Source organism: Episyrphus balteatus, chromosome 1 (genome assembly GCF_945859705.1).
Source record: "Episyrphus balteatus chromosome 1, idEpiBalt1.1, whole genome shotgun sequence".
Lineage (NCBI taxonomy): Eukaryota > Metazoa > Arthropoda > Insecta > Diptera > Syrphidae > Episyrphus > Episyrphus balteatus.
In genome coordinates this window covers 116,054,755-116,064,229 of record NC_079134.1, presented here as the reverse complement: position 1 = coordinate 116,064,229, position 9,475 = coordinate 116,054,755, and the positions used below count along the sequence as shown (strand labels likewise).

At 29.4% G+C, this 9,475-nt stretch overlaps 1 long non-coding RNA gene and 1 pseudogene across 2 annotated transcripts; one reads left to right on the top strand and one right to left on the bottom strand.

Moving 5' to 3' along the window:
- The first annotated feature begins 3,696 nt into the window (after window positions 1-3,696).
- On the top strand, window positions 3,697-7,049 carry LOC129905502 (uncharacterized). 2 transcript variants are annotated; one of them, XR_008770611.1, is made up of 4 exons: window positions 3,697-5,392; window positions 5,450-5,799; window positions 5,853-5,983; window positions 6,043-7,049. It is a non-coding gene; the product is annotated as an uncharacterized LOC129905502 (long non-coding RNA). The 2 variants fall into 2 exon arrangements; XR_008770610.1 differs by having other exon boundaries at window positions 3,706-5,799.
- A 6-nt stretch (window positions 7,050-7,055) lies between these two features.
- On the bottom strand, window positions 7,056-9,475 carry LOC129910212 (putative nuclease HARBI1; annotated as a pseudogene).

The window sequence follows — 9,475 nt, the reverse complement described above, 5'->3', positions numbered from 1 at the left end:
TGAATATGGTAGGTGTTGCCGTTGTGTTCAAATATTTTTTTTTGTGTTTGAAGTCAATTAATAAGAAAATTGCATCTATCGCTTGAACTATGGAAGATTGTCCCCCACTCCCATATATTTTTTTTCCTTGAATTTCCTAGACAATCTTTTGGCATCAATTAATTTATGAAATCTAAGAAAAATTTTTGAAAAAAATTTGTTTTTGTTCACAAAAATCTTCAATTAAATTTAAAAAATCAAAACGGCAACACCGGCAATTTTTAATCTATAGACTTTAAAGTATTTTTAATTACCGACGTTTGAAAAAAAAGATCATCAAAATCTAAGCTGTTCTGCCGGGTTCCCTAATATTGCCAATTTTTGAGCTTTAGTTACTCCACTACATAGTGTTAGAGTAAATTACTTTAATATGTGTAACAAAACATTACGCATTTTCCAAAATTATATTCAATGTATGTAAGTTTTGACTTTTGGGTCATTTAAAAAATTCATATTGATCCAGCTATAGCAAAATTCTTCGACGTTTAAACGCATTAATTTTGGAAAATGAAAATATTGAAAAATTATATAGGTACGATACGATTAAGAAGACAATTTAGAGACAAATCAAATCCTTTGTCTTTGATAATCATTTTGATAATAATTCTCACAGATTTTTTCAAAACTTTCGCCTATCCAAAGAAGCGTTCGTTTTAGTATTAGAAACTATTAATTTAAACAACGGCCGCCGTTCAACATACTATATCTTGTATTAAAAAACGAATAGTTTTTCGATACACATATTAAAATAATTTACTCTAACATTATGGTAATTTGTAGAAATTAATCATTAATATTTTTTTTTTGTTAGCGGAGTTTGCAAATTAATCGGTGATTGGAATAAATTAATAAACACGTAAAAAAATTAAATATTGCATCCAAAAACGAATAAATTCTCCAAAAACGAGACCTATTTAGCTATCGTTTATTTCGATTATTGAGAAAATAAAAAAAAAAACAATTTCAAATTCTGGATTCGAACGTCGGACACCCGAGTAAGAGGCAACTACTAAATCACCTAGACTATTACGACTTCTAAGGATACGGAAACTTTTATTTATATAAACTATTTAGGAAATATTGAATCAGAATTGACTTAAAATAGCTTTAAAGATTCTCAAACTGTAAAACGATTATCATCGATTCGATTATCGTTTTCAAAATCACGGAATCACCTGTTTAATGAATCTGATCCGAATAGAAAAGATCCAAAAAGTACAGGTTTGTATTTTCCATGAAAGAAAACTTTGCCCCACACTGTTCTACAATCTGTCATTTTGTGTTTCATGGAGTTTTCCAGCTTTGTATTATATATTTATATGTTGGTACAAAGTTTTCTAGGAATTTAGTTCAAGTTTTTCTGCTCCTATTTTTTTGGTGCATCAGCTTTGTGAAACTGTCAAATGCCAAAATATCATTTGCCAATTTACTGTTTTTTTTTTCGATCAAACAAATTTTTTCAATTCAATCCTTAAAAAAATACATTAAAAAAATTTTTTAAATGGAAAATTACCAAATTGAAATTTAATCTGCGAATGGCCATACATTGACCGTACAATGTTCACATAAAACAGGAGGTGTTTTAGAAAACAGTGAGTAATTCTTTTGTCTTTGATACATCTTTGATGTTTTAAATTTATAATTTACAGATGAAGACCTTTGCACTCAGCTATTTAACCAAAAATTAGCGGAATCAGAAAATTTAGAACAGGATTTTGTTTTAAATTCTCCGCTCCAAAAAGGAAAAATTAAAGTTATTTGGCTGGAAAAGGACTGTAAACTCCTTTATAAAGAGGCCCTCCCTCAGGTAGGGAAACGCTTTGAACTAAGCTCCAAGCGGAAATTGTGGGCTTACCTCAAGAAGATGGAAGAATACGGTTGTGTATTCTCTCCACTTCAAATTGAGAGAAAGTAGAAAAGCTTAGAGCGCAGTTTCAAGAAAAAAAAACGATACACAACAAAAAACAAAAAAATGGAAGGAATCGGATAACTATGAAGAGTGAGTGTCTAAGGAATTTGTTTAATAAAAAACAAAAATTAAGCAAACCAATAAAAAACGACACAATAATGGCAAGTTGTACAAATATTTAATCCGTGGTTCAGCAACTTTTATCTTCTGAATTCGGTGGTAAAATTGATTTTTAGCAATTTTTGTTGATAAATAGGTCAGGGGGGTCATTCCGTAATTTTTAAAACGATAATTGAATCGATGATAATCGTTTTACAGTTTGAGAATCTTTAAAGCTATTTTAAGTCAATTCTGATTCAATATTTCCTAAATAGTTTATATAAATAAAAGTTTTCGTATCCTTGGAAGTCGTGTTAGTCTAGGTGATTTAGTAGTTGCCTCTTACTCGGGTGTTCGAGGTTCGAATCCAGAAATTGAAATTGTTTTTTTTTTTTTTTATTTTCTCAATAATCGTCAATAAATAAACGATAGCTAAATAGGTCTCGTTTTTGGAGAATTATTTCGTTTTTGGATGCAATATTTGATTTTTTTAAAGTGTTTATTAATTTATTCCAATCACCGATTAATTTGCAAACTCCACAAACAAAAAAAAATATTAATGATTAATTTCTACGAATAACCATTAGTAGAGTAACTAAAGCAAATTATTAGGGAACCCGGCCGAACAGCTCTGATTTTGACGATTTTTTTTTTCAAACGTAGGTAATTAAAAATACTTTAAAGTCTATAGATTAAAAATTGCCGGTGTTGCCGTATTGTTTTTTAAAATTAAAATTAATTTTTTTTAACAAAACCATTTTTTTTGCTTAAATTTTATAAAACAAATGATAGCAAAACATTCTCTAGGTAATTTAAGGAAAAAAAGTATAAAGGAGTAAGGGACAATCTTCCATCGTTTAAGCGATAAATGCAATTTTCTAACATTCTGACCTCAAACACAAAAAAAATATTTTGAAAACAACGGCAACACCTACAATATTTTAAAATACATTTTTAAAAAGCCAGAAGCTCATTCTTATCTCTTAAATTTAAATCCACTAAATTTAATCAAGACTTTTTGAAAAAATGGTCCTCAAACTCAGAATTAAAAAAAAAATGTTATTAGAAAAATTTAAAATGACTTTTTTCCAAACTTTTTCTAATAAAATATGAATTTATTTAAAAAAAATTTTTGGCCATAAATATTATCAGTTGAATTTCGAAGCAAAAAAGGTAAAATATATCGCACTTTTGAAAAAAAATGAAAAATTACTTCAATTTCAATGTTTTTTTTTTTATTAAAACTGAATTTTTGCATTGAAATAATTAATTTTCTCAAAGACTGTGGTAAATAGGAACTTTAAATTTTTGCTATTGAACTTTCAACAGTAAGGGTTATTAAATGAATAAAAATAATTTTATGTTTAGATGTTGAACTTACAAAAAAAATAAGTTACATTTTGTTTCAAAACTTTTATTAAAAAAAAGTTCTTCGAAAATGAAATACTTTTTAATTTTTTTCATAAACCGTAATATATATTGACATTTCCTTTTATAATTTGAAATCATAATAAATGCGGCCAAAAAAATTTGAAAATAAATGCATTTTATATAACGACCAAGTTTAAAAAACGACATGTTAAAATTTTTTCAATAATTTTTTTTTTCAAAAATCTGAGTTCAATTAAAATTCTTTCAAAAGCCGTTCATTCAATTAACTTAATTTTAATTTTACATATATGACTAAGCTTCTAGCTTTTAAAAAATGTATATTTGAATATGGTAGGTGTTGCCGTTGTGTTCAAATATTTTTTTTTGTGTTTGAAGTCAATTAATAAGAAAATTGCATCTATCGCTTGAACTATGGAAGATTGTCCCCCACTCCTATATATTTTTTTTCCTTGAATTTCCTAGACAATCTTTTGGCATCAATTAATTTATGAAATCTAAGAAAAATTTTTGAAAAAAATTTGTTTTTGTTCACAAAAATCTTCAATTAAATTTAAAAAATCAAAACGGCAACACCGGCAATTTTTAATCTATAGACTTTAAAGTATTTTTAATTACCGACGTTTGAAAAAAAAGATCATCAAAATCTAAGCTGTTCTGCCGGGTTCCCTAATATTGCCAATTTTTGAGCTTTAGTTACTCCACTACATAGTGTTAGAGTAAATTACTTTAATATGTGTAACAAAACATTACGCATTTTCCAAAATTATATTCAATGTATGTAAGTTTTGACTTTTGGGTCATTTAAAAAATTCATATTGATCCAGCTATAGCAAAATTCTTCGACGTTTAAACGCATTAATTTTGGAAAATGAAAATATTGAAAAATTATATAGGTACGATACGATTAAGAAGACAATTTAGAGACAAATCAAATCCTTTGTCTTTGATAATCATTTTGATAATAATTCTCACAGATTTTTTCAAAACTTTCGCCTATCCAAAGAAGCGTTCGTTTTAGTATTAGAAACTATTAATTTAAACAACGGCCGCCGTTCAACATACTATATCTTGTATTAAAAAACGAATAGTTTTTCGATACACATATTAAAATAATTTACTCTAACATTATGGTAATTTGTAGAAATTAATCATTAATATTTTTTTTTTGTTAGCGGAGTTTGCAAATTAATCGGTGATTGGAATAAATTAATAAACACGTAAAAAAATTAAATATTGCATCCAAAAACGAATAAATTCTCCAAAAACGAGACCTATTTAGCTATCGTTTATTTCGATTATTGAGAAAATAAAAAAAAAAACAATTTCAAATTCTGGATTCGAACGTCGGACACCCGAGTAAGAGGCAACTACTAAATCACCTAGACTATTACGACTTCTAAGGATACGGAAACTTTTATTTATATAAACTATTTAGGAAATATTGAATCAGAATTGACTTAAAATAGCTTTAAAGATTCTCAAACTGTAAAACGATTATCATCGATTCGATTATCGTTTTCAAAATCACGGAATCACCTGTTTAATGAATCTGATCCGAATAGAAAAGATCCAAAAAGTACAGGTTTGTATTTTCCATGAAAGAAAACTTTGCCCCACACTGTTCTACAATCTGTCATTTTGTGTTTCATGGAGTTTTCCAGCTTTGTATTATATATTTATATGTTGGTACAAAGTTTTCTAGGAATTTAGTTCAAGTTTTTCTGCTCCTATTTTTTTGGTGCATCAGCTTTGTGAAACTGTCAAATGCCAAAATATCATTTGCCAATTTACTGTTTTTTTTTTCGATCAAACAAATTTTTTCAATTCAATCCTTAAAAAAATACATTAAAAAAATTTTTTAAATGGAAAATTACCAAATTGAAATTTAATCTGCGAATGGCCATACATTGACCGTACAATGTTCACATAAAACAGGAGGTGTTTTAGAAAACAGTGAGTAATTCTTTTGTCTTTGATACATCTTTGATGTTTTAAATTTATAATTTACAGATGAAGACCTTTGCACTCAGCTATTTAACCAAAAATTAGCGGAATCAGAAAATTTAGAACAGGATTTTGTTTTAAATTCTCCGCTCCAAAAAGGAAAAATTAAAGTTATTTGGCTGGAAAAGGACTGTAAACTCCTTTATAAAGAGGCCCTCCCTCAGGTAGGGAAACGCTTTGAACTAAGCTCCAAGCGGAAATTGTGGGCTTACCTCAAGAAGATGGAAGAATACGGTTGTGTATTCTCTCCACTTCAAATTGAGAGAAAGTAGAAAAGCTTAGAGCGCAGTTTCAAGAAAAAAAAACGATACACAACAAAAAACAAAAAAATGGAAGGAATCGGATAACTATGAAGAGTGAGTGTCTAAGGAATTTGTATTAAAAAAAACTAAATTGTGAATGATTTCAGTGACCTTATGGATATAATGGTGGAGAGAGCTGCAATTGTGCCTACCTATAGATTAGGCAGCGCATCTAGTAGAGGCAGAAGTAACGACCAAATCATCCAAGAAACTGGAATTGGAAACCAGAATGTTAATGGTAAGGAGCAGTATTTGCGCACAGTAACATGTATGCAACTGCATTTTAAATCATTTCAGTAATGCCTTCAGCACCGGAAGTCCTTCATAACAGACGATGGCAATGTGTGCGCAGAATCTTTTCCAGTAGAGACTTCCGTTCAAGAGCCCCGACGACCGACCGCGACGTCCTGTTAGGACAAATAATGGTGGCTAAAGAGATGCATGAATGGATGGAACTCCGTTTAAAAGAAAATAAGATAAAAGAAATGAAAAACAATAAAGAAAATAACGAGAAAAATGTTTATCGCAATGGAAAATTAAAAGTTCAGCGCGAAGGGACATTGAAAATAAAAACGCATAGCTAATGAACTTTTTGAAAAATATTTGCAACAAAGATGTACAAAAAACCTGTAAAAGAATTTTTGTATCTTTGTGACAAATATTTTCCAAAAGAGTCTTTGCTATTCCTTTTCAGTAGAACTAAGTTTACCTTTCTGCTTCTATGTATCTGTTTTATGTATCTGCATATGTCAATATGTACAGATCACAGTGGTCCGTTCTTTTATTGAATAATGTTAACTATTGTTGTTATGTCAAAAAAATCGTTGTATTTGTTTTTGTTAGATTTTGTTACAAAATGTCAACTTTGATTTAGGAACGACTAAATGTTACATTTTGTTGATCTGTCAAAAGAAAATTTTTTGAGATTAATTTTATGAATGAATAAACAAGAAAGAATTAATTTGGTACTGAAATAATTCTTTTTAATTGAATTCTAAGCAAATTGACACAAAAATATGCATTCAATAATTTCAAATATGGAAACAAACAAGAAATTCTCTTCTCACATCATCCCCTCTCTTCCCAATTTAGTTGTGTTTGACAGATTAACATTGAAACTCAAGTCCAGGAGCTGAGTTGGAAAAAGTAACAAAATGTAACTATTTGACACTTCAACATTGGATTTAGGAACGATGTTGTGACGTCACGATGTTACACTTTGTAACTATTTTCTCATTTAGGAACGATGAAAGTTAACTATTGTTAACAATAGTTAACATCGTCGAATAAAAGAACGCACCACAGTGGTCCGTTCTTTTATTGAACAATGTTAACTATTGTTGTTATGTCAAAAAAATCGTTGTATTTGTTTTTGTTACATTTTGTTACACAATGTTAACTTTGATTTAGGAACGACTAAATGTTACATTTTGTTGATCTGTCAAAAGAAAAATTTTTGAGATTAATTTTATGAATGAATAAACAAGAAAAAATTAATTTGGTACTGAAATAATTATTTTTAATTGAATTCTAAGCAAATTGAAACAAAAATATGCATTCAATAATTTCAAATATGGAAACAAACAAGAAATTCTCTTCTCACATCATCCCCTCTCTTCCCCATTTAGTTGTGTTTGACAGATTAACATTGAAACTCAAGTCCAGAAGCTGAGTTGGAAAAAGTAACAAAATGTAACTATTTGACACTTCAACACTGGATTTAGGAACGATGTTGTGACGTCACGATGTTACACTTTGTAACTTTTTTCTCATTTAGGAACGATGAAAGTTAACTATTGTTAACAATAGTTAACATCGTCGAATAAAAGAACGCATCACAGATGTTTTGTTTTGTTACACGAAATAAAAAATTTTAAGTTCGTTCATTTATGTTGTTTAATTGCAGAAATATATTCATGTACTTTTTGGAGATATAAGAATTTTGTAGGTACATTCAAATAAAACGTTTTATTTATATGTTATGATATGCAGCGTAAACTATCTCACATAATTGATTTCGAAAATTTGAACCTATTTGCTGATCCGTTGTATCTGTTGGATTTGTGGGGTTTGAGTTTTCTTCCTTGTCTGTTACTTGTTCCAAGTTTAGCCCATCTTCACCACAAAGGTTATGCAATACAACACATGCACGGACAAAATGACAAAGTTTCTCTATTCCTCTTAACTTGCAATAGTACAGTTGCCTAAATCTTTGTTTCAATAGTCCGAACGTGTGCTCAATAACGAGTCTGCCAGAACTAAGTTTTCTATATTGAAAAACTTTTGCTTTGTTGACAAATGACCATTATCCCGATAAGGAGTTATTATTTGCTTTGAACAAGCATATGCAGAATCCCCTAACAAAAATGAATCACCACATAAGCTTGGAAGCTGTGGATATATATCAGAGTTTTCCAAAACTCTATTGTCATGCACTGGGCAGCCAACAAACATATCAGTGATTTGTTTTTTTTTTTTTTTTCATTGCAAATAGCTTGTAAACATATGCTCATATTCAGCCCTATCGGCAATACAATTTCCCTGGAAAAATTTCTCTTATTCGAAAAATCGGTATCGGCAATACTTTTTGAATGGAATAATTTCCTAGGAAAAAATTCCCACACAAAAATACCTATCGGGAATGAAGTTTCTCCCACGAAGTATTTCTATCATATTTTTTATAGGGAACAGATTTTTTGAAGCCAAAATGTACGTGTTTTTCTTTCAAAATATTCTGTAAAAAATATTAAATTATGTATTTACTTCCTTAAGGCAACAAAACGCAAATAATATTGCAACTGGATCACGCAAAAAGAGTAGGTACCCATATAAAAAAAAATAAAACATACTCATGAAAACTTTAAAAAAAGCATGGAACTGGAGGAGACCATTCCGAGAGTATTAGTTAATGTGGAATGTTTCAATTTATTTTAGTTATTTGTTTATCATGTCAAAAAAAAAAAAAACAAAGCTTAAGAAACCACGGATGAAGAGTTGTGATTCTTTAATAAATAACCAACACAAAACTAATTACAAGTTCATCTGAAGAAACAAATTAATAAATTGGGTAAAAAATAAAAAAAAAAAAACTTATTGAATAAAAACTAAAAAATCAGCACCAAAGAAAAATTATATAAAAATTGACTATTAAAATTTTAATTGTTTTACTTTTTGTACCAAATACAATCAAATAAGAGTTGTCAAAACTTTCGAAGACATGTGTTCGAAGATTTTTTTTATTTTGTTAAGTTGGCTGTACTTCTTTCCCGAAAACGAAATTCCGATGGAGATTGCCGATAAGGAGAAAAATTCCCGGGAGAGAAAACCTACTCCCGGCGAAATTTCTCACGTGAGATTGCCGATAGGGCTGAATGTTTTTTCGGTCTATATAATCGTCTTTGGCTAGCTTAAGTGGATCAATTCGCACATGAGTGCCATCAATGAGTTTGCAATAAGTTACAAAATATTTACCTATAACTCCTTGAATACCAGTCTTATTTCGCATCCAGATATCAGTTTCTGTTTTTTGTTCATTTGTGGGCCATCAAATAACTACATAGGAGAGGTTGCTTAAAAAGCGTAGTGAACGATTTATTATTCGACAAACTGTACCCAAAGAGAGATTGAATCTGTCTCCTATATCTCTATATGAGCACCCCCAGCGAACCACAAAAACAGACCAATATGTATTTGAGAAGAAAAAGTTTTGCCAGCTTCCAAACTGGTGTAC